Source organism: Macaca thibetana, chromosome 6 (assembly GCF_024542745.1).
Source record: "Macaca thibetana thibetana isolate TM-01 chromosome 6, ASM2454274v1, whole genome shotgun sequence".
NCBI lineage: Eukaryota > Metazoa > Chordata > Mammalia > Primates > Cercopithecidae > Macaca > Macaca thibetana.
In genome coordinates this window covers 30,962,407-30,990,166 of record NC_065583.1, presented here as the reverse complement: position 1 = coordinate 30,990,166, position 27,760 = coordinate 30,962,407, and the positions used below count along the sequence as shown (strand labels likewise).

The 27,760-nt window shown below is 51.2% G+C and overlaps 1 protein-coding gene across 3 annotated transcripts in view; it reads right to left on the bottom strand.

Moving 5' to 3' along the window:
• The window catches only part of RPS14 (ribosomal protein S14), a 520,685-nt gene that overhangs the window by 138,212 nt on the left and 354,713 nt on the right, over positions 1-27,760 (bottom strand). Inside the window, exon 1 of one of the 3 annotated variants that reach the window (XM_050793702.1) lies at positions 16,983-16,986. The exons of the other annotated variants lie outside the window; for them this stretch is intronic. The gene's annotated coding sequence lies outside the window, so the exon portion shown is untranslated. Of the gene's footprint in view, positions 1-16,982; positions 16,987-27,760 lie in introns of those variants that run through there. 3 annotated transcript variants of the gene reach the window in all.

Sequence of the window (27,760 nt, the reverse complement as noted above, 5' to 3'; positions counted from 1 at the left end):
CCTTCCAGGTCCCCCCAGGAACCCCTTTTGCCAGGAACAAGCAGGGTCGGTGGGGATTGAGTGTGCAGACAGGGCTTGGCGGGGTTCTGCGGGTTGGTAATAAATGAACAGGAAAGGAGATTCCATTACGCAGGAATGTCTGGGGAGGGGGTGGGGAAGGAGCCGGCTCCTCTCCCAGCACCAGCCAGCTCTGCGGTCTTGATTGATGTGCCTTGCACCGCGGCAGCGGCGGGCCTGGTGGAAAGAGGCCCCTTCGCTCACCCTTCCTGGAGCTAGGCCAGCAGCCAGATGTTCCTGGCCTTTGGGGAGCTGGGGTGGGGGCAGGGGAGGCCAGCAGCGGGCCAGAGGGCAGCTGCCCAGACGGCGAACCTCTCTACCTCCTCCTCAGCAGCTGGACCCAGGTGGCGTTGGCTGTACTGCTGACCTTTGGCTGATGACTGTGTCTCCTGGACTTTGGCTCTGTTCAGGATTGGGGGTGGGGTTCACCCACCCTGTCCTGCTGGGAGAGACACACAGCTGCCCAGGAAAGGGCTTCGGCTCCAAAAAGGAAAATGTCCCACCTGCCCAAGGTGCTTGTCTTACCCTGGCCAGAGGCACAGGGAGAGGTGTGACTGGCACCTGAACCATCCACAGAGGAGGAAAATCCAGGTTGAGGCCCCTGGGTGAGTGGTCTGGGGAGAGAGTCTGAAAGCAGATTCTGGACTTCTCAGAGAAAATCCCTCCAGCAGGCGCTAAGATGAACCCAAGGCACATTTCCTCATGAGCTCCTCTCAAGTACAGTGATTATAGCAGAGAGCTGCAGGCCACCAACTCTAGCCCTTTCAATGGTTTTATTATTATTGTTATTATTTTATTATTATTTATTTTATTTTATTTTTATTATTACTACGTGCCAGGCCCTTCCCAGGCATTGTGTAAGCTTCCTTTCATCATTTTTTTTTAAGAGACAGGGTTTCAAACTCCTGGCCTCAAGAAATCCTCCCACCTCAACCTCCCAAAGTGCTGGGATTACAGGCATGAACCCTGCACACAGCCAATGATTTTATTATTAAACACATAATAACTAGAAGAGAATATAACAAAAAAGAGAACTAAATATCACCCCAAAATTACCATGTTAAATGACTAACTGCCAATATGTTGGTGTCATTTCTCCTATTATTTCTATCCTGGGTCTATGTAGTATTTATGTATGTTTGCTCTTCAGGAAGGTGAGCTTATCATACCCATCTAGCTTTGTCACATTCCTTCTTTTACTCAACACCAGTGGTGCACACCTGGCCACGCTAGGACATGCAGATCCACTTCAACCTTTTTAGGGCCGTTCCATCGTATAGCTGCCCGATGTTGTCGAGCTTTCAGGGGATTTTCAAAATTTCCCTTGAATGGACAATGCAGCATTGAATATCTTGGTACCTGTACCTTCGTACACATGTGAATTATTTCCTTGGGAGAAATGGCTAGAGATAAAACTGCTCAAAGGGTAAACCTATGAACCAACTGAACTTGCACACGCCGGCCCTCATTCTTCCCTCTGCTTATGTCCTTCCCTCAGAGCTGCCCGCGATGTCCACCATGCCCCCACCCCACCTTGGAAGGTGGTTAGTGGTACTGCAAGGCCCTTCACCTTCACCTGTGGCTGGGGTGGCACTCTGGCCAGACAAGGTTGGCCTGGGAGCCCAGAAATATCTCGCCCCATTGATCTCTCTCTAGAGGGCATCTCATGGTGGGGAAGTCCTGGAATGGAACAGAGAGGACCTTGGCTGGGTCCTGTCTGGTCCACACTTTACCCATTGGGAGTGACGGGGTGGGGGCAGTACCACAGCTTCCTTCAGTTTATACAGTCTGTAAATGACAGCAGGTCCTCTACGATATGCCCACTGCAGGGACTTCTGCGACTCACGTGGGGACTGTGAGAGGCACAAGGGCAGGATGTTCATGTCACGGGCACTGCTCCAGGCAGGGGCCTGTGCAGTGACAGCCCAGCTTCCTACCAACAGACTGGAAACCCTGGTCAGGGCAAGAGCAGCTCAGCCCTGCAGTGAGCAGCTAAAGAAGACTTGGTTGCTTCTCTTTGAGGACAGGGATGTGTGACAAAGCGGCATGAGCTGTGGCTGCTCAGAGGAGGCTGGAGGAGTAGAATGGACTTGGGGGTGATTTCTCAAGGCTTCCTGGAACCCGAGAATCCCAACTGCATGGAACTAGCAGCTTTCTTGACATTTGCACGCAGACGCTCAGTTAACTTTGCACATAAAGTCAACTACTACCAGGAGCATTCTCTACCCTATACACACACACACACACACACACACACACACACTCTGTCTCCCTCTCTCTAAAGACTGCACCTTCATTGCTTCACACATGCAGATCACATTCAGACACACAATAATAATAATGTAATAATAATTTTAATAACACCTATTGAGCATTTACTACATGCCAGGCCCTTCCCAGGCATTGCGTAAGCCTCCTTTCGTTAGCTTCATTGTAAGCATGAGGGAAAGTCACTTGCCTAAGGTCACAGAGATGCTGAGCAGAGGAGCCCCACCTTCAGCACACACTGCCCTCCCACCAGTCGGACACAACCTGGCCCCCCAACTCCCTGCACGCTGCCTTCCTGCCCGGGCTGCAGTAGCCGAGTGTTCACCACATGAACCCCCAGCACTTCACCCAGCCCTTGGTACACAGTAGAACAGACCTGGCTTGTCCAGATTCAGGCAGCTGGAGACACAGTAAGTATAATAAACACAGGCTGTAAACCACTTTCTTGGCTTGTATAGGTGCAGAGTTTTCCCCAGGTCTGCGCTTCTGAACTGGATGGGCGCAGCCCCTTGCCCCTCTCCCTGAATCCTTTTTCTTTCCCTCTTTTTCCCTGTCTGCCTCTCCCTGCTCTCTCCTCTTCTGCTCTCTCAAGCCACTTGAGGACCTACCTACTGTGTGCCTGGCACTGAGGTCGCCACTGGGGCTGTGGTGGGGTGGGTAGCCCAGGTTCCAATCTTTTGGGAAACTGAGAGCTCATCCCATCATGTGAGGCCTAGAAGGAGGGGACTTGTCAGGTCACATGAGGAGGGAGCATAGAGCCAGGCTTCATAGTTGAGGCTCCCTGTGCCCAGGCCAGGGCTTTTATTTGGGGAAACAGCACAGGCCACTGGGAGCACTAATGGTCTAGGGTGGCATGTGCTGCACTCCAGATACATGGCTCAGACGTGGAATCCTAAGGGAGTTCAGAGTGGCCCTGAAGTGAGTGGTATCTTCCATGTGCTGGGTGCTTGTGTGCACCAGGCCCTTTATATACATTCTCTTATCTAGCCTTCCCAACAAGTAGATACTATGATTATCATCTTTCCCCCATTCTACAGACAAAGAAACCAAGGCTCACAATCGTCAAGATTCAAACTTAGGTCTGTTTTCTCTAAAACCTCAGCTATCCCAGCAGGCTGACCTGCCTTGGATGAGGAAGGGACTGGGGCACCCAACGGATAAAGGCTTTGACAAGGAGTTGGGGTTTCAGCAGACCTTGAAAAGGATGGGAGGAAAGAGGGGGACAGCCTGGAAAGTGGGCACTGTTTGAGCCAAGGTGCCCAAACATACCCATTGAGCCCTGGGACCAGCAAGGTGACAGCCTGATCAGAGGGAGGCTTTTGGCTAAAGAAGCCATTTGAGCTCTTGGCGTCCTGCAGCTTCTTCCTTGGAGGAAGGGCTGACAGGTGAGCCTGGCCCAGGAACCCGTCTGGGGAGCTCTTGAAGGCTCTGCCAGGGTTGGCCCCAGAGGAACTTGGGAGGCCCTGAGCTGGGCAAAGTTCTCCTTGGCGTCATAAACCAGGCCCCATGGAAGGAGGAGCCAAGAGGCTCCTAGTGACTGTGCCATCCCCAGCAAGGGACGCTGCCAGGGTCCGGCACAAGTACCAGGCTCTGAAGGTCCTCAGGATGCACTGGCATCAGGTTCCCTGCTGTATGGCGCAGCTGCAGGCCCGCATGCAGGACTGGCAGAGGTGAGTGCCAGGCAGAGGCTGCCCTCGGCCTTGGCAGATCTGGTGGGGCTGGAAAATCGGGAAGGGAGAAGGGAAAGCCCATGCTTGATGGCTGTCTCTAGGGTGAGGCAGCTGAGGCCACTGCTGTGATAAGCTCAGTTAAACCACAAATCACAGAGGTTGGAATCAATCACGCTGCAGTGGAGCTACCAAAAGCGCAGCCCGTGGGCTCACCTGCCTCCTCAATCTCCCTCTCGTTGTCAAATGCCTTCTCATCTTTCGGGTCTTGGCTCCAGCTACTCTTCCTTAGGGAAGCTCGCCCTGATACCTAACCCCCAACTCCCACTATAAACTGGAGATATGGTCAAACTCCAGAATAGCACTTCTAAAACTGAGGCTTCTCCTATGCTGGTTAGGTAGGTGGATAAATAGATGGACAGATACATGGATGGGTGGATGGAAGGATGGATGGATGGATGGATGGATGGATGGATGGATGGATGGATGATGTCTGGGCGGAACTTTAGTTTGTTATTATATATTTATTTGTGGAATTATTTGATTGATATTGTGCCCCTTCTAACTGCAAGCCCTGAAAGGGTAGCAGTTGTGTCTATCATGTTCACCGGACTATCCTCAGGCCCTGGAATGTAGTAAAAACCTGATAAATATTAGTTGAACAAGTGGATGCTTGAGTGGATGTGGATGGGTAGATGTATACATGGATGCAGGGATGGATATGTGGATGCATGGATGTGTATGTGGATTCATGTATGTATATGTGGATTCATGGATATATGGATGCATGGATGAATATTTGGATGTATGGATGGATATATGGGTACATGGGTGGATATATGGATGGATATGTGGATGGATGGATGGATGGATATTGGCATGCATAGATGGATATGTGGTTGGATGGATGGATATATGGATGCATGGATAGATACGTGGACTCACAGATGAACATGTGGGTGGATGCATGTATGTGTATGTGAATGCTGCATGTAGGTATATGTGGATGCAGGGATGAAGATGTGGATTCATGGATGGATATGTGGATGATATGTGGATGGGTGAGTGGCAGGATGAATGAGTGGAAGAATATATAGAAGAATGGATGCTGGGTAGATAGGTGGATAAATAGGCAGATGGATACATGGATGGGTGGATGGAAGGATGGATGAATGGATGTCTGGGCAGAACTTTAGAATGTTAGACTGTTAGAATGTTCATAATCATGAAACTCTAGAATGCTAAAGACAGGTACCTTTCATTTATTATATTGTTAAAATAAAACATAGCATTATAATTAGAAGGGACAAGTAAGAGCTCAATTCCCTCTTACAGGAGATGAGCAGATAGGCTCTGAGAAGTGAAATCGATGTGTCCAAGGCCACACAGCAAATTAGGTGTCCACAAATCTGTTTTCGCACTGCTGTGTGAAACAGCCTCTGGGAAAGGGGTCAGAAAGCTTCATTCCAGTCCTGTCTCTTCTGAGGTTTCTGTGTGACTTGGAACAAGTTATTGGGACTCCATTTTCTCTTTAGAAGAAAAGATTGGGTCTCTCCCAGGGGCAAAATCTAGCTGTTCTGTTGCATTTTTGGGAAGGTCAGCCTTGCTGAGCTGTGTCAGATATCCCTCCCCATACCTTTCTCAAAGCCCAATAGAGTTGTCAGGGTAGATGCCAGGCCCCTGGGAGTAAAGTGAAGTGATTTTACAATGAGTCACTGTACAGTATGAATTTTTTTAGTTTCATAAAAGTGTGAAAACATGGTTCCATATTCCATAGAGAATAAAGTCCAAAGGCCTCAGCCTGACTTTATGGACCCTGGGAGCTTCTGGGACCTCCCATCCTGGTCTGAGGACCAGCCTCCAACTCCATCTTAAGCCAGTCTGGCCACCGGCCATATCTCCATGCATGACTTTCCGCTCTCTGGTGTGCCCCGGGGGTCGGGGGAATCTGCGTGTTATAAAAGAGCCCTTAGTGAGTTTCTGGCACCACATAACCTGCCTGGAACTTTCTCCCTACCCTGGACTTCTGCAACGCCAGCCTCTGAAGCTGGGGGTGTGTCTGCCAGGTGGAAATTCCCCTTCTCCGGAGCGAGCCTCGACTGCCTGTCCCCACCCAGAGGAAAAGGGGCTCCACAAGTCAGGAAGGGAAGGACCTCTGCAGCAGCCATGGAAGAAAGTAGATCTTGAGCATCTCAGACCCCCAGACACAGGATTGTGGGCGTCAGAGAGAAGGGGATCTCAGTCTGTCTAGGAGAGTGGGGGAGAAAAACCTTGCCATATGACAAAGGTTAGGGGTGGGGTGGAGGAAGGGGACAGGGGAGAGAAGAGAAGTCTGGGGCGGTGCTCCCAGGAGCTCCCAGGGACCATAAAGTCAGTCTAATGAGGGCTTTGGACTTTATCCTCTGTGGAATATGGAACCGTTTTTTTTTAAAGGTGTTCACACTTTTTGACATTAAAAAGTTTGTATTGCACTGTCACTTATTTACCAAAAAAAAGGCAGCAAACAATACAACTGAATGTTTAGTAAAAAATAAATTTTTCTTCCCCCTCTCCCAATTCCTCCTGGAGAAGCAAACCCTTTTGACAGGTCTTGTATGTCTAAGATGGAGCGATATTCGAGGCTATATTGATTCAATGTATTCCATTGCTTCCTTTTTGTAAGTGGTAATGTACTATACACACCATTCTCTGTTCCAGTGTATGCTTTATAGATTTTTTTTTTTCTGGAAACGGAGTCTCACTCTGTTGCCTAGGCTGGAGTACAGTGGAGCCATCTTGGCTAACTGCAACCTCCGCCTCCTGGGTTCAAGCAATTCTCCTGCCTCAGCCTCCCGGGTAGCTGGTACTACAGGTGTGTGCCACCACACCCAGCTATTTTTTTTTTGTATTTTCAGTAGAGATGGGGTTTGGCCATGTTGGCCAGGCTGGTCTTGAACTCCTGACCTCAAGTGATCCACCCACATCAGCCTCCCAAAGTCCTAGGATTACAAGCGTGAACCACCACACCCAGCCTTATAGATCATTTCTGAGCAGCACATGTAGGTCTATCTCATTGGTTTTACCCCCACTTACTGTCCTGCCATATGGACACTCTGCACTTCATTACCCATCCCTACGAATGGACCTTGACATCATTTCTAGCCATTTGCTTCCACAAACAATCCTGTGACGAACATATCCTCACGCATTCACCTTTGAGCATGTGGGCTGGTGCGCCAGCTGGATAACTTCCTAGAAAGTGGTATTGCTGGTCAAAGGATACATGCGTTTAATTCAGTATGTGTCACCACATTGTTACCTAGAAGGTTTTGAGCAGGGGAATGACAGGCCTCCGTGGTCTGGTCAGTTGCTGCTAATGCATTTGGCAGGGGGTAGAAAGAGCAAATTATTAGATTATAAGCCACACAGGCTCCAGGTCTGAGATGGACTAAAGTATCTTCAAATGAGGGTTTATTCAGAGCCCCTGGGAGCCCTTTCAAAGCCCCCAGCTCTGTGCTCTCTGTAGCGCTCTGGAGCCTGGGAGAAAGGGATTCCAGTAGACAAGTTCCTTTGCTGTGGGGAGAGGTCCCCAGTTCACCAGTCAGGCAAGGACCCACATCCCCCCCGGGGGTGGCTGCAAACAACCTGGTGGGGAGAGGACAGGCTGCCGACAGCTGCAAGGAGCGAAGTTCAGCCAAAGCCCACACGGAGGGCTGCCAAGAGTTTCCTCTTTTCATTTTTCCAAGCCTTGCGCTTTGGGCTGGGGCACAGTGTCATCCTCATGTTTCCTATTATTTTACAAGGCTCCCATCAAAGCGCCAGCCGCACAGGCTCTTTGATGTCTGAGCTGGAGCCTGCCTCTGCCTTGGGGAGAAGCATCTTTGCTGAGGATCAAGAGGGGAATGAGGCCTGAGATGGTCCCCATGCCTCTCCCCTACGTGCTCCCCTGGCTCATCTCCTGGCTGGGACCGTAGGCCCCTGGAGTGGGGCAGAGGGACCACCACAGCCAGCCAAGCTGAAAAGCCTCTAAGATAGAGCTCAGAAGGGGCTGCGGAGGCCCAGAGAGGGCCAAGGGGCTGCTCTAGGCCACACAGCAAATTGGTAGGGCACTTCAGCTCTGGTGGTGATCAGACACTGGGCGAGACGGCAGAGGGGATTTCTACCAGAGTCAAACCCAGCCTGGTAGGCAGCCTCTGCCTCTTGGTTTCTCAGTTTCCCCACCTCACGTCCTAGAAGTCTTTTGGGGCTGATACTGTGCATCTGAGGGTGGCGCTTGTGTGGGTGTCTGCAGTCACCCTGCATAGGTTCAAATCCTGGGCTGTGTCCCTTTTAGCTATGTGACCTTGAGCAAGTTACTTAACACAACCGAGCCTCAGCTTTTTCCTCTCTAAAATAAGATAATGGCAATTCTCAGTTCAGAGGGTCCCTGTGTGGGTGCAATAAGAAGATTCACAGAAAATACTTAGCACAGTGCCTGACACGTGAAGAGCCTCGAAAAGGAAGGGCTCTTATCGTTGTTGCTGGTGGTGACAATAAAGAAGTGGGAAGGGGGCTTCTAAGGTCTAAGCATAGACTTGCTGCTATACCTCCCCATCCCGACCCCAGTCCTAGTCTAAGAAGGGACTGGGGCCTCCTCTGCAATCCAGGGAATTAGCTCCTTTTCTGCCCCCCTCCAAGCCCCTACCTCTAATTCCAAGGCTCTTTTCTGAGCCTCAGGGTTAGAGGGGGTGGGGAACAGATGAGGCAAAGGTGCCAGGCCTGGGTTGGGGGCACGAATGGTGTCTGGGCCGGAAGGTCTGGTAGGTGGGGGAGGGGTGTCTGGAGGACATGGCCTGCAGCCCTGGCTCCTGGAGGCAGCCAGAGTGGAAGGGGGGTGGGTCTTGGCAAAGCTGAAAAGGCTGGGATTTGACTTGGAAACACATTGAGAAGTCCCTGGCGGCTGCCTCCTCAGAAACAGCCCCTCTGAAGTCGAGCCCGGGACGGGGAGGCTGTTTTGTATAAAGGGGCTCTGGTGATGGAGAATGGACTGAAACCTCTCCCCCAGAATTGCAGCATGCACAGCCGAGCCCCCAGCACTTCCTGCAGGCCTGCCCCGGGGGCTGCAGAATTCCAGCCATCAAGCCTGTGTGGGACCAGGGACGGGGCAGGGGAGGAAGGGACCCTGGAGTTCACAGATGGGAAAGGGCAGAAGCACCTTCTCAGATAGCCCCAAGCCTTGGTCTCTTGGCCTTCACCTTCCTGTTTTTTGTCACAACTGCATTGAGCCTGTGATGTTACTTACATAACAGTTTTCTTTAAATTGATTCACTTTTTAAAACCTGAATACATTTATTTCAAAGGGAATTTGATATTGCTACTGTAAAGGGAAGATGGTAACACTCACCATACATAGTAACCATGTAAATAAAATACAATAAAAACAAAAAAATGTTGTTAAATTTTACCTAAAGCCTAAGACTTGTTCTCTCTCTCTCTCTCTCTCTCTGATAAAAAGATTAACAAGTGTCAGAACTGTGTTAAGGACAGGCTAGCACCCAACTAAGACTTTCTTCTTGATTAGATCTGCCAGATAAAATACAAGAGGCCCTGACTCACTCCTGTAATCCCAGCACTTTGGGAGGCCGAGGTGGGTGAATCACCTGAGGTCTGGAGTTCGAGACCAGCCTGACCAACATGGAGAAACCCCATCTCTACTTAAAAATACAAAATTAGATGGGCGTGGTGGTGCATGCCTGTAATCCCAGCTACTCGGGAGGCTGAGGTGGGACAATTGCTTGAACCCAGGAGGTGGAGGTTGCAGTGAGCTGAGATTGCACTATTGCACTCCAGCCTGGGCAACAAGAGCAAAACTCCATCTCAAAAACAAAACAAAACAAAACAACAAAATCGTCAAAAAAAAAAAAAAAAAAAAAAGAAGAAGAAGAAGAAGAAAAAATGCAAGATGCCCATTAGGTTTGAATTTCAGATAAACAATGAATAATTTTTTAGTATATATCCTAAATATTGTGGAGGCCCTACTTACCCTGAAAAAAGTTATTTGTTGTTTATCTGAAATTCAAATTAACTGGTCTCCTGTATTTGTACTTGCTGAATCTGGCAACCCCACCCTCGATGAATGAAAGTGTTTTTAAAGGAACAGCTTTCTCACTGCTAAGTGATATTGGATATTTCCATGTCCCTATGCCACCAAGAAAAAAAAAAAATCTTGAGAAACACTGTTCTGATTCAAGATGGAATTAAACCAACAAAACATGCTAGTGTGGGAATCTGCAAGTAGGTTAAGAACATTCCAAATGGGGGAAATTCTGAAGGCTCCATGTAGGAGAAGGAGGCATTGGGGCTGGACCCATAGGCCAGCTAGTGTAAGACAGCAATCTTGGAGTCCAAGCACGCTTCCTCCCATTGAGCCGTGGCCTGAAGGACAGAGGACACTCCTCAGGTGTTAAGTCTTGAGCCTTCTTTCAGAAGACAGGGGATCTTGTGTTTAAGGGACTGTGGTTTGTGAGCTTGAGTAACTGAGTGTGTTTGCCCAAATCACACCCTCTCAGGATGGAGAAGGGCTTTTAAGGGCATCTCCTCTAATACCACCTACAAGTCCTGCCCACCCCATGTGGGCATCTGAACCTTGTGTCCAGTGGTAGGGTGCTCACCACCTACCAAGATAAGTCTTTCCATCACTGGGCAGCTTAGGAAGCTCTTCCTTAGGCTGAACAGAAACCTGCCTTCCTGTTATGTCTCTGTAGATTTACCGCTGCCTTCTGAACAAAGTGCTCCCCTCAGTCCCGGGACAGTCCTTTAGAGTTGTATTGGTAGCCCACTGGAGTCTGAATAGACCCACTTCTTTGAATTCTCCCTCTTATGGCCTGGTCTCTGGCTTTCTCATTTGAAGAGAAATGGCCTTAGACCCCCAGACCAGGGCATGCCTGGCGGCCCTGACTTGTGTGCTATCTTCAGGCAGGGAGTAAGAATGAGGTTTGTCCTGGGAGCTGGGGCCAGGGCAGAGCCAGGACAGAGAGGGAAGCTCCTTTCTGAGCTTTTGGATGCTGAGTCTGCAGGAGTTGCAGGCGGAGCCCCGGAGACCTGGGTTCTGTTCCCTACTCAGTCGCTTATGTGTTGTGCAGCTTCAGGCAACACTCCTTTCCCTTCTGAGCTTTGGCTCTGTTTTATATATTCCAGAGTGACTTGGCCTATTTCTTTTTAGTTTTTTGAGACAGAGTCTTGCTCTGTCTTCCAGGCTGGAGTGCAGTGGTATGATCTCGGTTCACTGCAACCTCTGCCTCCCGTGTTCAAACCATCCTCCCACCTCCGCCTCCCAAGTAGCTGTGGCTACAGGCATTCACCACCACACTGGCTAATTTTCGTGTTTTTGTAGAGATGGGGTTTTGCCTCACTGCCCAGGCTGGTCTCGAACTCCTGGGCTCAAGTAGTCCCCACAGTTGGGCCTCCCAAAGTTCTGGGATTACAGGCATGAGCCAGCACGCCCAGGGTGTGGCCTGTTTCTGACAATAAAAACATTTGTGTCTGTTCTGGTCGGCCAGTGCTGCTGGAACTGTGATAAGAAGAATTCAGAGGCAGTGTCTGGGTTTGGTGGGTAAATGGGCAGTGTGTGGTCAGTGGAATGGCGGTTTCAGAGCTATGTAGGTACAAGTCATGGAAGACTTAGGGGGCTGCCAGCTCTGGCAGTGCTTGGTTCTGGAATAATAAAGCTTCACAAAGTGAGGTGATAATGAAGTCAGACCTGGGGCAGTGGGTGTCCCTGCTGGGCGAAGGGGGGTACCCTGCATGGCCATGCTGGCCCTGGTGCTATCCTTCTTCAGCCTGCAGATGTGTGTTAGCTCCCGCCCTGCCATCCAGATGGCCAGAGGACAGAGGCGCTCTGTGGAATCCTGTGTGTGGGCCAAGACTTGCGGCTTGAGGGTGGTGTGGAAGGTGGCAGGGAAGCCTGGCCAAGTGGGGCTGGGGCAGTGCAGATTGAGGCTTCTCTGCCGGGGGAAGATCTTTAGGGAACAGAAACTTGGGTCAGAGCTGGGGCTTGGCTGCTACACAAAGGGGCTTTCTCCCCATCCCTGCCTTGCAAAGCCAGGAGGCTGGAAGTGGGGAAAACCCAGACTCTGAGTAGCTCAGAGAGGTCAGAGCAAATCCTCAAGCTGGGCAGGATCCCTAAAAAGCAACCAGTTTCCCCCCCAACCTACCAACAGGCCTTCCTGATAGATGGCATGGGTCCCTCCACCTGCCCCTGGATCTGCTGCCATCTCACTGTGTGGCCTTTGTCAAATTCCTTCCCCCTCTCCCTGGGCCTCAGTCTCCCCAACTGTAAGAAGAAGGAATTGCACAGATGGTCACTACAAGTTTTCCCGGGCCTCACATTTGCAGACTACAAGTTCTCTCATCATCATCAAGTCTTTCAGTTCACAGAGCACTTTCCTATTTACCACTTAGTTTATCCCTGAACAACCTGGGGAGGTGCGCGTGGTGAACACTCTTCTCAGTTTTTTTCAGATGATAAAAACTGAGGCTCAGAGAGGGGGAAAGTCTCTTCCAAGTTTGCACAGCAACGTAATGGCTGAGCGGGACTCTTGCTGCTATGTCCAGACCTCCATCCGCTGCCCCAGAAGTTTGCAAGGGGCTTCAGTGGGACCTCGGATGCTGTGGAAGGAGGTCAGAGGCCTGAGGGGAGCAGACGTGGAGGATGGGGGGGATGGGATGAAGCAGGCATGATGGCTTCACTTGTCTGTTATTTTATATGGGTTTCCATGGAGGAAATATTTTGAGGCAAAAAATACTTATGCCTAAAAAGTTGGAAGACCTCGTGCTGTTGCAAGACTTCTCAGGCGGAAGCTTAAGGCAGACCCTCTTCTGAGCTGCAGAGACTCTGGGTTGGGTAGCTTTACCTTGAGATGAAGCGAGAACTTCATGTGTCTAATGGAAATGAAGGGGATTTGCACATTTTAGATTGTAGACATTTAGCATGCGATGGCATTTGGGAAGAGGTTGGAAAAGTTCAAAACACACAGAATCACCAAGTATGAAAATGTCAGCACTGTGAGATGCTAATGCTGGAAGGATCTTCAGAAACCATCTTGCTCCTCCACCTTTCCCTGTTCTTCACTGAAGGGAAACAGAGGCCCAGTGAGGAGAAGAACTTGGCTCAGGTCTCACAGCATCAGGAGCGACAGGACTAGAACTTGGGTCTCCACACTTCGCTGACAGTTTCGGCATAGGCCACTTTCTGGGTAGGCTTTGGGAGTCAGGAGACAGGGGAGAGAGAAGAAAAGGAGGGATCTGGGGGCCTGGGGACAGGCAGACAAGAGGTATGTAAGGCCTAGCCACTCGCTGATAAGAGACCCACAATGTCATTCCAAAGGGCTATTTTATCAAGATGTAATTTTCTCCGCTGCAGACACTATTTTCTTTCTCATGCAGACTGTGCTGGCCTTCGCGATAAGGCGCCTAGACATGTTCACACTAAGGCAGCCAAAACATGAGGCAGGAGGAAAAAAATTCCCTTCTTAATCTGCCCCCACCCCAGCCCACTCCCCCCTCATTTCCTCTCATTCTCTCCAAGTTCTCATGCCCCCCACCCCCCTAGCTGGCTGGCCCCTTCCTGCCTTCCCGTAAGTCGGCCCAAAGGAGCCAGGAAGGTATGTGGCCCAGCGGCTCTTCTCAAAGGAGAGAAGCATGGAGGGGCCTCCCCTGGGAAAAGAGGCCCGGGCCACAGGCTCTCCCATGACCCTGCAAGGGCAGGTGGGTTGGGGGGAAGTCTTGTTCACAGGCTTGCCCCTAGACTCTTTTCTCCTCCGTCCCCACAATCTCTGCAAATAAAACACAGCTCTCTATGGTTTGGGGGTTTAAGCTGGAGGTGATTAGAGCCTCCCCCAACCACAGATTCTCTGCTCCTGACCCCTACTCCTGACCTCCGAATCCAGGGTTTGATGGAGATTCCTGGGGGAGGGGGCCACCCTGCCGACTTTCCCCTTAACACCCCCAGAGAAGAGATCTGGCCAGATAGGAGATCTGGAATTCTGATCCCACAAATCCAGCAGTCACTGTGGGACTAGTCCTTTTTGTTCTCTAGGCTCTCTAGGCCTCAGTTTCCTTATCTGCTCACTAAGAAGGCTGGACTCAGATATCCTGGCCTTGAAATTCTACATCTGGCTTTTTCAGAAGATGATGTTCCATCCCAGGCCTCCTAGGTACTTGGTGAGTTGACAGACTGGCCCCATGTATCAGTGCCCCGCCCCTGCTCTGCTCAGGAAGTCCACCCCGCCCTCCACATCTGGATGGAATTTACCCCCCAAGGCAACTCAATTACCAGTGATCTGATCAGGACGGCTCATGTGTCAGAAGGGGCCCTGGTGAAGGTTGCTCTGCCAGAGATGAAGGTTCCTGGGCCAGTGATCCACCCCTCCCACAGCCCACGGTACCTTCTTGAGGTCCCTGGGTCCCAGAATGTGTCTGGTGAGCAGTGTCTCCTGCTGAGCAAGGGTAGGGGACCCAGAAGAGGCTGCCACCTCCTGCACGGGCTCAGATCCCCCATGCAAAGACCCAAGGCAGGGCAAGGAAGCTGGAAGGTAAGGGAAGATAGTGTACGCATTTCACACCCACGGGGCCCCGTCATGTGCCCAGCCATTTGCAAGAGCTGGAAAACCTCATGACTTCTGTCCACATTCTGAACTCTAGAAGGGGAACCTGGCTGTAGGGCTGGCACCTGCTTGATAGTGAGGGTTGGGGACCTAGTGCTGTGTCTCAATCTGCCTTCCTTGGGAAATCAATACAATCCCGCTGTCTTCCTGTGGCTTCTGCTAAGTTGGCTAGTGGCAGACAGTGGGCTTTGGAGCTTCCTGTTTCTTCAAGTCTCCATTTAACGCCTCTTACTCTGAGCCCATTGCTCAAGGACTGTTTTCTTAGACATTGCACCTCTCGGCTGTCTCCCATCCCTCACCATCAACATACATAGGAGGCTCAGTGAGCCCAAGAGTTCTGGGACATAGTGTGCTGTGCTGATGGAGTGTCCACACTAAATTTGGTTTTGTTGTTTTGTTTTGTTTTGTTTTTGAGACGGAGTTTTGCTCTTGTTGCCCAGGCTGGAGTGCAATGGTGCAATCTTGGCTCACCGCAACCTCCGCCTCCCAGGTTCCAGTGATTCTCCTGCCTCAGCCTCTGGAGTAGCTGGGATTACAGGCATGCGCCACCACGCCCGGCTAATTTTTTGTATTTTTAGTAGAGACGGGGTTTCTCCATGTTGGTCAGGCTGGTCTGGAACTCCTGACCTCAGGTGATCCACCCAGTTCAGCCTCCCAAAGTGCTGGGATTACAGGCATGAACCACTGTGCCCGGCCAGCTTTTTTTTTTTTTTTTTTTTTTGAGACAGAGTCTCGCTCTGTCACCCAGGCTGGAGTATAGTGGCACAATCTTTGCTTACTGCAACCTCCGCTTCCTGAGTTCAAGTGATTCTCCTGCCTCAGCCTCCTGAGTAGTTGGGACTCCAGGCGCACGCCACCATGCCTGGTTAATTTTTGTATTTTTAGTAGAGACAGAGTTTCACCATCTTGCCCAGGCTGGTCTTGAACTCCTGACCTCAAGTGATCTGCCCACCTCAGCCTCCCAAAATGCTGGGATTACAGGCGTGAGCCACCACACCCGGACCACACTAAATTTGGCATGAATATAGGGACTTCCTGGGGGTGGGAAGGAGGGGAAAACTTCCCTGGATCAGAAACAGCGTGGGTCAAAACCCTCACGCTTCTCAGTAGTGGGGTCTTGCCTGTGAACACTCACTGCCCTCGCAACACACCGTGGTCATGGGCTCCACGTAGGTTGGGCAGGGCTCGCCAGGCCAAGGAAGCGGTGTTCCCCGCCCACAGAGAAACACACACTACCTCCTTCCATCTGAGAGTCTAACCAGGACCTCTCTGGCGTTCGGTGCAGCAAATGTTCACGAATGCCAGTTCAGAACGAGCACGGCACTCAGCACTGCTGCAAGGGGAAAGACAAGACTGAGGCTGTCTCACTCCTCCAGGGGCTCATCCTGTCAGCAGGCACAGAAAATGCTGCCCTCGGAGCCAGTCTGTGCTGCTGTGAAGGGCATAGGCTGGAGGTAGCAGGCCATACTCGTAGGACACACTTAAATACCCGCCCTGCCATGGACAGGCTGGGGCGCTTTCAGCAAACCGTTTGGCCTCCCTACCAGCTTTCTGGGGCTGTCAGGAATGCATGTACAGTGCATGTGAAATGCTTAGCACCGTGCCCAGCACAGAGGAAGCGCTCCATCAATGGCGGTTTTCTTATTATTTTATGAGATGATTAGTATCCAGATAATAACCTTCCACCTACCTGGAAAACTACCTAATGCAGAGCCCAGCCCAGAACTCCTATGAAAGCCCCTTTCTAAAAAGGCCTCTGAACTGTTACCAACAGCAAGTTCCGTGTGCAGACAATACAGCTCATGGACTTCCCACATCAGCAAGCTGATGGCGGCAGTGGAAGGCAGAGGCTGCTGACGGTGGTGGGGAGGGAGGGGTCCCCAGAGGCCTGAAGGTGCAGGCTGACATGGTGGGGGGTTTGGGTTGGGAAGGAGGGGGAAGTTGAGGTCGGGGCCAGGTTCACAGGGACCTTGAACCAATCCCCTCTAGCCCCTCATATGGCCGGGGGACCTGCTGTCGGTATTGCAGGGCTGTCGACATGGAAGGACTTGTTCAGGAAGTTGATTCTGGGGCCGGATGCAGGTTACACTGAGGGCCACCCATTGGCAAGGAGGCCTGTCAGGGCCTGTTGGAACCCAGACAGGATTTAATACCAGGATCCATTCTCGACACAAAATTCCAGACAGGGAAATCACCATGTACCGGGCGAAGCCCCTCTCACATCCTTTTTTTTTTTTTTAATACTTTAAGTTCCAGGGAACATGTACACAACGCGCAGGTTTGTTACGTATGTATACATGTGCCATGTTGGTGTGCTGCACCCATTAACTCGTCATTTACATTAGGTATATCTCCTAATGCTATCCCTCCCCCCCCTCACCCTACAACAGGCCCCGGTGTGTGATGTTCCCCATCCTGCGTCCAAGTGTTCTCATTGTTCAATTCCCACCTATGAGTGAGAACATGCAGTGTTTGGTTTCCTGTCCTTGCGATAGTTTGCTCAGAATGATGGTTTCCAGCTTCATCCATGTCCCTACAAAGGACATGAACTCATCCCTTTTTATGGCTGCATAGTATTCCGGGGTATATACCCTCTCACATCCTTTAATATCATGTGATCCTCACAGTTGAGTGAAACGGCGATCTCTACTTCACAGGTAAAGAACCATGTCCTTAGAGAAGGGACCCCACACTCTTGCTAGTGGCATGGTGAGGCCAAGAACCCAGGACGCAAGCTTCTGCATCAGTGCCCCCTTTTTCGTGGATGGTTTGGGAGTGCTCTTCCTGGCAGGGGCCAGGAAAGTGACTGTTACTGGCTGTCACCCAATGGTATGCAGTGCTGGGCAGTCTTGGGACCGATGCTGGGGTCAAGGACTGAGTGAGCCCCAGGAGGGTGACCCGCACCGGCTCTGGAGTCAGGGAATCTTGCTAGGAGGCCCAGCCCCGTCACCACCAGTGTGGCCTGGGGAGACATGTAAACCTCTCTGAGCCTCAGTTGCCCTAAAGTGATGATGACTGTGGTACCTACTGCAAAGTGTATCAGGGAAGAATCCCTGAGAAGACATCTGCAAAGACGGAGGCTCTTTCTGTACTGTGAGCATGGGGGTCGGGGGGCGGGCTTGTCTTACAGTAACTACTGCAGTGCCAGTGCTGGGCACAGGCTTGGTTGTAGCAGGGACTCGATCAATATCATCATAATAAAGTCTTTGCGGCCGGGCGCGGTGGCTCAAGCCTGTAATCCCAGCACTTTGGGAGGCCGAGATGGGCGGATCACGAGGTCAGGAGATCGAGACCATCCTGGCTAACACGGTGAAACCCCGTCTCTACTAAAAAATACAAAAAAAAAAAACCCTAGTCGGGTGAGGTGGTGGGCGCCTGTAGTCCCAGCTACTCGGGAGGCTGAGGCAGGAGAATGGCGGGAACCCAGGAGGCGGAGCTTGCAGTGAGCTGAGATCCAACCACTGCACCCCAGCCTGGGCAACAGAGCAAGATTCTGTCTCAAAAAAAATAAAAATAAAATAAAATAAAGTGTTTGCATTTATCATGGACACTTACTAAGTGTCAAGCACTGTGCTAACTGCTTAACTAAATGGATGGTTAGGCAGTTGATGAGAAGGGATTGAATTCTAACAGGAGAGGGGAACTGAGGCCATCTCCAGAGACTGAGTAGACACCAGTGGGGAAACTGCACAGACCCCGAGCAAGGGGCCTTGCCCGGAGGGAGCTGGGGACAGCTTGCCGGCAAAGCCTTGCCAGCAAACACAGGTTCAGAAGAGCCGGGGTCGATTCTCTGTCCTGCCATCATTTTGCTGCATGACTTTGGCCAAACCTCAGACCTCTCTGGGCCTCTCCTTTTGTTCCTGGAGAAAAGATGGAGGGTGCGAGGGGACTTGGGAGCTGAACTGTAAAGGAGGGAGGCTCCTGCACCTGAGGCCTCCGGGCCTGTTGGGATCTGCCGGCCTGAAGGGGATTTCCTGGGGCCAGCCCCATTCCCAGCCCTGCTGACGTCACCCCTGGATGGGTGCCCAGAGTTGGAGGGGATACCCAGAGCAGTGCTCCACTGGGAAAGGAAGGCGGGCACTCTCCCAGCCCACACACCGGCCCTCCCTCTGGGGCTCTGGGGTCTCCCCAGTCCCATCCCCCAGGTGGGGAAGTGGGGATCCCTCCTGTTGAAAGAAGAAGGCACAGCCCCTTGGCCCAAATCTGGATTTGCTGTGTGACCTCAGGCAAGTCCCTGCTCCTTTCTGGGCCTTGGTTCCCCGTCTCTGCAATGAGGAGAGCAGAGATTCCAAGCTCTTCTGGAACTCTTAACACTCAGGGATCTGGCTGGGCGTTAGGGGATCCGGGAAAGGGAAACGGGGAAGGGGGCTGGATTCCAGGGGCTTGCTTCCCACAATAGCACAGAAGGTGTAGGGGGTGGTGGGAAGTGCCGTGGGATAAAGGGAGCCCCGAGTCCTCCAAGTGGCTCCATGAAGGGGCAAAGCCAGCCTGAGGTTTTGGAAACGTATTTATTTTTAAGTGTCCTGTGTCGCTGGGGTCTTTTTCTTCGGGTTTTGAAATGCTACAGAAGTTAGTACTCTGATGTGTGTGTTTGTCAAGCAGAATATGGGCTGTATTTATTCATCCTTTACCCCAAGCCCTTAAAAATATAGACGGCTAATGTCTTCAGTATGTATGAAATATCCCATATGCTCGGAAACAAAAGGGGCTCTGTTATTAAAGTTTCATTTCCACACGCCCCCTCCCCTCCCTCCCGCCCGCCCCCCTGACACCCTGCCCTCCTCCCATCCCGCTCAGCCTGCTCAAGACAGAGCGCGAGTGAGGAGCAGGCGGGCAGGCAGCGGGCAGCCGGGCAGCCGTGGACAGAGGACCGGGCACAGCCAGTTGCTGCGCCGGAGGGTGTGGTGTCCGGCTACAGGTGAGGGGGCGACCAAAGGGAAGGAGAACAGAGCCTTCCAGGGGAGAGGGGGCCTCGGGGTCCCTGGGATGGTCAGTGGCGGAGTGGGGGTGGAGGTGGCCCTTCTTGCAGGCGCCTGTGGGGCCAGGGCCCTGGCAGGGCCTGGCTGTCTGGGACGGAAATGCCCGCTCTCCTGTTAACTGAAACCACATGTGTCTCCCAGGCAGTGGGGCAGAGATGCCGCCAAGCCTGGTGCTTGGGGCTGGGGGAGAAAAGATGCAGCTGGCCCCACCATGTGCCCCAGGGTGGGTGAGGGGCTGTGCAGGAGGGCTCGGGGTCATTTGCATCCGTACAAGTGAGAGTGTGTCAGTGTGTGAGTGAATGAGTTCTGTGCATGTGCTTATTGCATGAATGAGCGTGTGTGCACACGCGAGAGCCCGTCTGCAGGTCGGTGGGCTGTTCCTGCTTGCAGGGCTGAAGTGGCCTCCTGCGGCCTGAGTCCTGGGCACACTCCTACCTGTCACCCAGAGCTTGGGAGCCTGCTGGCTGCCCCCTAGGAGGGCCCTCTGGGGTGAGGGGATTCTCACCTGAGTAGGGGGTGGTTCTCACTGTGCGGAGACTCCCTCGTGACCACCATCCTCCTTCGTTCCTTTTCTTCCAGCCAAGCTCAGTCTTCTGGCACCTGTGCAACCCCTGCCCATTTCCCCGGGGGGAAGAGCTGAGAAGTAGAGCAAGGAGGTGATAACAACCTCTGCTCCCACGTCTGTTTTCATCTTTTTCAGATCAGTCACCTCCAGGAGCTCAGCATCGCCACTGTAGCCCTGGCAGGTGAGAAAACCTAGCCTGAGTGAGGGACAGCCTTACTCAGTGAGGGACATGGTGGGCCATCCAGACTCATCGGGGGCACAGAGGACACTGGGATGTGGGCTCTGCCTTGGTGCAAGTCTGGAGTCCGCATTCTTAGGTTCTGTGGCAAATGGGATTCCCCGAGGGCCTAGGTGACCTGAGTCCTGGATCATCTCTCCTTAAGGAATGAGCCTTACTGGGTGCCAGGCTCTGGGTTCTGGTGGTGGCCCTGCCACTGCCTTGCTATGGATGTTGGACAGGTCTCATCCTGTCTCCGGGCCTGTTTCCCTATCCCCACAATGGCAGAGTTGGGCCAGGATAGTGTTTTCCAAAGTCTGGTGTGTGCACCTCTGGCAGTCCATGAGATGGTGCCACGTGGATTGCCAGTTTTCACTGTAACAAGGAGTGGGTGTTGTTTTTACCCGTTAGGGAAAGGTGTCTAAATAGCATGTCAAGTCAGCGGGTAGATGGAAATAAAGGAATAATTGACCCAAAGGAATAAAAGCCGGGGATCAGGAGAAAATTCTTGTGTTCTGTCCATTTTGGCAATGGGCTCTCGTTATGCTTCCAGCACTTTATTTATTTATTTATTTTTATTTGTTTATTTTATTTTTTTTAGAGACGGAGTCTCACTCTGTCACCCAGGCTGGAGTCCAGTAGCATGATCATAACTCTTCCAGCTGTTTTTTCTTTTATTTTTTGTAGAGACAGGGTCTCACTATGTTGCTCAGGCTGATCTCAAACTCCTGGCCACAGGCGATCCTTCCCTCATGGCTTCCCAACGCACTGGGATTACAGGCATGAGGCACCATGCGTAGCCGCTTTCATCATTTTAAATGCTCCTAAGAGCACTGGTTTTGACTGTCTAGGGCCTGAAGGTGTGATCTGCTATGTAGACCATCTTTTGGCCCCCACGAACTAGCAACCGCCCTGTAATTCTGTGATTACAGAGTGGAAAGCCCAGTTGCCACCTTAGGGGGTGTGTGTGTGTGTGTGTGTGTGTGTGTGGTGTATGCTGTGAGTGCTATGTGGGAAGGGGCAGGGGATGGAATGCGCAGAGCTGGGGAAAAGATCAGCTGTCCCGAGTAAAAGCTGAATGCCCAAGGTCACAGGCAAGGAGTTTGGGAAAGAGATTGTCCCCTGACTGACGTTTTCAAGTGCTTTGTCCGGACTCAGCCTTGCTTTGAATCACCAGGATGGGTGGGTAGGCGAGAGGCCACCCTGGCCTTGGCCTTTCCTGCCATTCAGCTCTGGCTCCCAGGCCACTTGGCTGTGTTTTATCTGCCAGTCCAGGACAGGCCAGGGAGAGGTGCACTGGGAGGATGCAAGGGTTTTTTGCGGGGGGGCCTTGGCAAAGCTCCCCCGTCAGTTCTCCAGGCGAAACTGGTCAGAGCTGGCATCTTTCAGGACATACTCCCTCTCCCTCCTCCCTTTCTGCTAGGTTTGCTGTTGCTGTTAGTGTTAGTTGTGACCACAGTTGCTTATATGTGGATATTCACTGGTGATTTGTCTCATCACCAGCTCTTTAGGGAAGCCTGACCCTGCTCTGCTGCAGGAAACGCAACTCTCAGGACCATTCTTTCTTGTCTTGTCCTGCAACAGGCAAAGGGTACCAAGCTTTGACTCCAGGATGTGGACAGCATCCTTGGGTGGGGATGAATTCACAGTCCTTTCTTGGTGAGGTAGAGATGCAGAGGAAGGAGCACAGGGCTGGGTCCACCTGATCCCTGACACTAACATGCAGTGTGACCCTAGGCAAGCTCCTTGCCCTCTCTGGTCCGCCTCTCCTCTGGCCCCAGGAGGCATTGTCCTTGATGAGGCTGAAGTGATTCTCTAGTGCTGCCCTAGGATGAAACAAAATCCTATTTCCAGGGACTCCTGTTCTCATGGAAGGGTGCCTTTCCTAGGGGGAAGAACTCTGTGAGTTTTGGAGTTGGGCTTCCTGGAGATGGGCATATGGAGTCATTCAGAGTCCTTGGGCCTGGATTCCCTTGAATCCTGTTTCAAACCCTGGGGAAGCTGCTGGCTGTGGTCAGGGGCATAGCCTCTGCCTGCAGAACATGCCACATTCTAACTGGCCTTCAGTGGCCTTGTGTGTCCTGCTGAACCACTAGCAGCTATACCCAAGGCCAAGGGCAAACAGAGATCTGCTTCATGCTGTCCTGGCATGGGCATCGTTACAGAGAGATCTGCCTGACCAGGGAGTGGGAGGTGGCACTGCTATGTGGGGAGGATGAGTGCTTAAAGAGCAACTCCGTCCCCAAGAAACATTCTCATTTAAAAGCAAAACTGTTCCCATAACTGTGGTCTGGTTAAGTAAGCCACCCCGGTGGGCTAAGGAATGGGGTGCAGATGGAGGCTGAAGATTCTAGAACTTCTTCACTGACAGTGATGCTCTGGGCTCTTGACTTCCTTAGATTTTACTTTGATTTCTTTTTCCTAGGTTTGGTAGGGGCAGTGTGTGGAAGTGGCAACAAAGCAGTTTATCTACAGAGTCACATCCAGATCTATTTGTGGCAATGTTAACTTTAGGCAAGGGAAAACTGAAGTTAGCTGCTGGGTGAGGCAAAAAGAAAAAGAGAAGCTAGGTGACCCCGTGTTCTGCTCCTGTAGCAGCTGTGGGAGCTTGCCAGGCGACTACGTCTCAACTCCACCTTCCTGACCTGCAAAATGGGTTGTTGTGCAAATTCACGGGGTGGCGGCACAGAAGCCCTGGCACACACTGCAGCTGGCACTGAACAAATTGTAGCTCAAAGGCATCAAGCCTGCTGATAACTCTGCTGGCTTAAGGAGGGGGTATGATTGACATTTTACAGAGGGGGGAACACAGCCGCAAGTGGTGTGCGCTAAGATGAGGGAAGAGCACCAACTCTTTCCCAGGCCTGGGTTCCAGTCCCATCCCCGCCCCCACTGGCTCTATAACTTCCAGCAGGTTACTAATCCCACCAAGTCTTAGGTTCCGCATCTGTAAAGTGGGCAGGAATAACACCTACCTCACAAGGCAGTTATGCGGATTAAATGAGCCAACCCTAAGCTCCTGGCACATGGTAGGTGCTCAATGAACACTCTTCTAGCTGAATGGAAACCCAGAGGCCTTTGCTCCTCAAATTGCTCCCCTCTGATAGTCCCAAGTTGGGGCCACAGCCTTTGTGAGTAGTGAGGTTAGATGGCCAGAGGCCCTGGCTCTCCCTGAGGCTGGTCTCAAATCTTGCCATAAACACTACCAAAAGCACTTCTTGGAATGTTTTGCCCGAGTCTCCCAGGTTGGCAGGTGGTCAGGACTAGCGCTTTTCCTTGTCACTGACAGCAGGAATGGTGTGATGGTTCATGCCTGAAGGATATTTAAAGAGATGAGGAAACTCAGAAAACTGAGGCTCAGACAGGGAAGGGGCCTCTGTGGGATCAACGTGGCAACAAGGCAGGGATGGAGGGGTGGAGGCAAGAAGGTAGAAAACCTTATGGGGAGAGGGGAAGGGGAGGCCCTTGGTACCTACCCAGACAGGGCCTCCTTCCCAGCTCCACTGGAGCAGGAATGGGTTAAAGGGGACCGGAAAGCAGAGGAAGAAAGCAAACAGAGTCAGGAGAAAAGCCTGGAGCTGCAAGCTCGCTGGGGTTGTTTGGTCTGGCTGAACCACCTCCTGGGCCACTCCCAGCAGCTCTGCAGACAGACTCCAACCACCCCCACCACATGCACACACACACACACACACACACAAACATGCACACACTGACAGATAAGCACACACTGATACACAGAGACACATGCAGACACACACATAAATACAGGCACAAACACATGACTAAACAGTCACACAGACACACAAATACACACAGATAGATATACATAGACACACACACACAGAGACACACAGATTCATACATACATACCCAGAGACACATATACATCACCCTTACACACAGTTACATAGATACACACAAAGAAACAATTACACAGATTACACACAGACACATATATACAAAATGTCACATAGAAACAAGTATAGACACACAGACACAGATACACGCCCAGACATATACACATGCACACAAACATACACGCACGTGGATATCATGCAGATATCATGCAGATATCCACATAAACACAAGATTCACATACAAATATACACAGTGAATACATAAACACACAGACAGAGGTAGACACGCATGCGCGCACAGACACACAGCAGAGAAGCTCCAAGCTGGAGGACAGATGCTGGGATGGTGTATTTCTGTAGCTACTTCTCGTTCAACCTGCTCCCCTCTGCCCCAACAACTTAGTCAGGCTCAACTCCCTCACTGCAATAATAACACCTACTGTATACTGGGCATCGCCACGTGTCAGGCTCTGTTCTAGGCTCTTATATTAACTTGTTTAATCCTCACAACAACCACTCTATGAGGTGGGCACTGTGATTAGTCCTGATTTGTACATGGAGAAGAGGGGAAGTCACTTGCCCAAAGCCACACCATTCCTTTATGGCTTCTCCAAGGCAAGCTGCCAGCGCGCAGAGCCGGCTGGTGGACCGCGCCCCCACACTGTCTCAGAGCACTGGGTCGGCTGGCGGACCGCGCCCCCACACTGTCTCAGAGCACTGGGTCGGCTGGCGGACCGCGCCCCCACACTGTCTCAGAGCACTGGGCCGGCTGGCGGACCGCGCCCCCACACTGTCTCAGAGCACTGGGCCGGCTGGCGGACCGCGCCCCCACACTGTCTCAGAGCACTGGGCTCTTGCTCTGCACCAGGTGTGGGGACCAGCTCTTTCACCTCCAGTATTGCCATGCCCTGTGGAGCAGCAACATGATTTTGCCCTTTCTCAGGTCCAGGGAGAGAAAGTGACCTGCCCACGGTCACAGGGGTTAGAAGGAGCAGGGCTGAACTTCTGAGTGTGTGCTGAGCCAAAGCTTCAGTGACGAGGAGAGGCAGGTGACAGGAGCTGGCCAACCGAGCAAATCTACAGTTAGACTCAGCGCCCTTCAGCCTCCTCTTTTGGTGTCATCCTTTCCTTGACCTGCTCCCAACTCTTGAGCCTATACTATCCTCCAGCCCTTCCCTGACCAGTATCTGACGCCCTCACACTTGCCAGACTCAACAAGTGAGTCCTGAATGGACTTAATAGTAACCTTGGATAACTGTTGACAAAACGTATTTCCCTTCCATTATTTTATTTCATCCAATGTTAGGAGTAGGGGGAGGGGTTATAATCTTTTGATAAACTTGAGTCTGGGCTCCAGTCCTTACTGAGAGTCCTTGTCAGCATGATGCCAAACTAACTTAAATACGTGTCAGGTCCTCCACTGAGCTCAAAATGCCAACTGCCCAGGTACAGGATGTGGGAGATATGGCATAAAAGTAGCAGTTGTTTAGTGACTTCTTTGTGGACCATAAGCATAATAGGGACATAGCTGATGAAAGAAAAAAAAAGCGAATCTGATGTTAGGCTGCATTAATAAAGGTAGAATGTCCAGAGTGAAGGTGGTTATGGTCTTACCATGCTCTGTGCTGGTCTGGGTTTCTTGTAATATTGGGGTCAGTTCATTTCTGCTGAAGAGTTTCTCATTCTCTGCTTGTTTACCACAAGTGACAGGGAGCTCAGTACCTATTGAGGCACATAATAACCCAAGGGATCACTTAGGCCAATGCCAAGGGCTGCCGGGAGAGCTGATCTTTATTGAGGACTTTCTTTGCCAGGCACATTTAAATGAGAAGTAGGTACTATTATTATTCTAGTTTTACAGATGAAGAAACTGAGGTACAGAGGGTGATATAACTTGTTCCAGGTGTCACAGCTGGTATGTGGCACAATGCAGTGCTGGAGTGTGGCAGTGGAGACCAGCCCTCCTGACTGCAATGCCAGTGCTGTCCCCTGAAACATAAGGTGAACACATATGTAATATTACATTATCTAGCAGGTACACTAAAAGGTTTTTAAAAAGGTGGAAAAAAGAAGCCCGTGAAATCAATTATAATAATGCATTTATTTAAACTCCGAATAGCATCATGTTAGCATGTAATAAATGTAAGAAAAAAACTTGTTGCCGGGCGTGGTGGTTCACACCTGTAATCCCAGCACTTTGGGAGGCCGAGGCGGGTGGATCACGAGGTCAGGAGATCGAGACCATCCTGACTAATACGGTGAAACCCTGTCTCTACTAAAAATACAAAAAATTAGCCAGGCGTGGTGGCAGGCGCCTGTAGTCCCAGCTACTGGGGAGGATGAGGCAGGAGAATGGTGTGAACCCGGGAGGCGGAGCTTGCAGTGAGCCGAGATCGAGCCACTGCACTCCAGCCTGGGCAACAGAGCAAGACTCTGTCTCAAAAAAATAATAATAAAAATAAAAAAATAAAAAAAACTTGTTAATGAGACATTTTACATTCTTTTTTTGGTACTGAGTCTTGGAAATGTGGTGTGTATTCTTCATTTACAGCACATCTCAATGTGGGCTAGCCACATTTCAAGCGCTTGGTAGCGCATGTGGCTCGTGGCCACTATGTTGGATGGCACAGTGCTATACCGTATTGCCTTTCGAGGCGCTCGCTGTGGTATAGCCTAGTGTATAGGAAGAATCCATAAATGTCAGTCACTAGTATGATTATTTTTATCACTGGTTGTTGTTGGTGGTGGTCCAGGGAGAAACTGGACTGAGGCCCTAAGCCCTTGGCATAAACTGTGCACTGATGTCACCCTTCTTAATCCAAGTCCTTCAAGCCAGGAGCTCGATGTCTCGCAGGCAGAGCCAACTTCATGAACCTTTGGCCCGTGGACCCAAAAGGGCCAGCATGACTCTCCAGCGGAGGAAGAGAGGCCAGCCCGAAGCCCCTCCGTCTCCCTGGCTGGCCAGCTGGGTACCCCATGAAGTGAAGCTTCCTCGGGGCCTATAAGCCTGTGGCCCATCTGTTCTGGAGTCTGGGGCAGCCAGGCCCACATCTGCAAAGGAGAGGGTAAAGGCCTCTCCTCCCATGGTTCCTTTAGATTGGTTAGGCTTTTAAACAGAAAAAACAAATGAATAAAACCCACTATTCTTTTTTTTTATTATTATTATACTTTAAGTTCTAGGGTACATGTGCACAACGTGCAGGTTTGTTACATACGTATACACGTGCCATGTTGGTGTGCTGCACCCATTAACTCGTCATTTACATTAGGTATATCTCCTAATGCCATCCCTCCCCCTTCCCCCCTCCCCCGCCCCACAATAGGCCCGGGTGTGTGATGTTCCCCTTCCTGTGTCCAAGTGTTCTCATTGTTCAATTCCTACCTATGAGTGAGAACATGCGGTATTTGGTTTTCTGTTCTTGCGATAGTTTGCTGAGAATGATGGTTTCCAGCTGCATCCATGTCCCTACAAAGGACATGAACTATGCATCCTTTTTAATGGCTGCATAGTATTTCATGGTGTATATG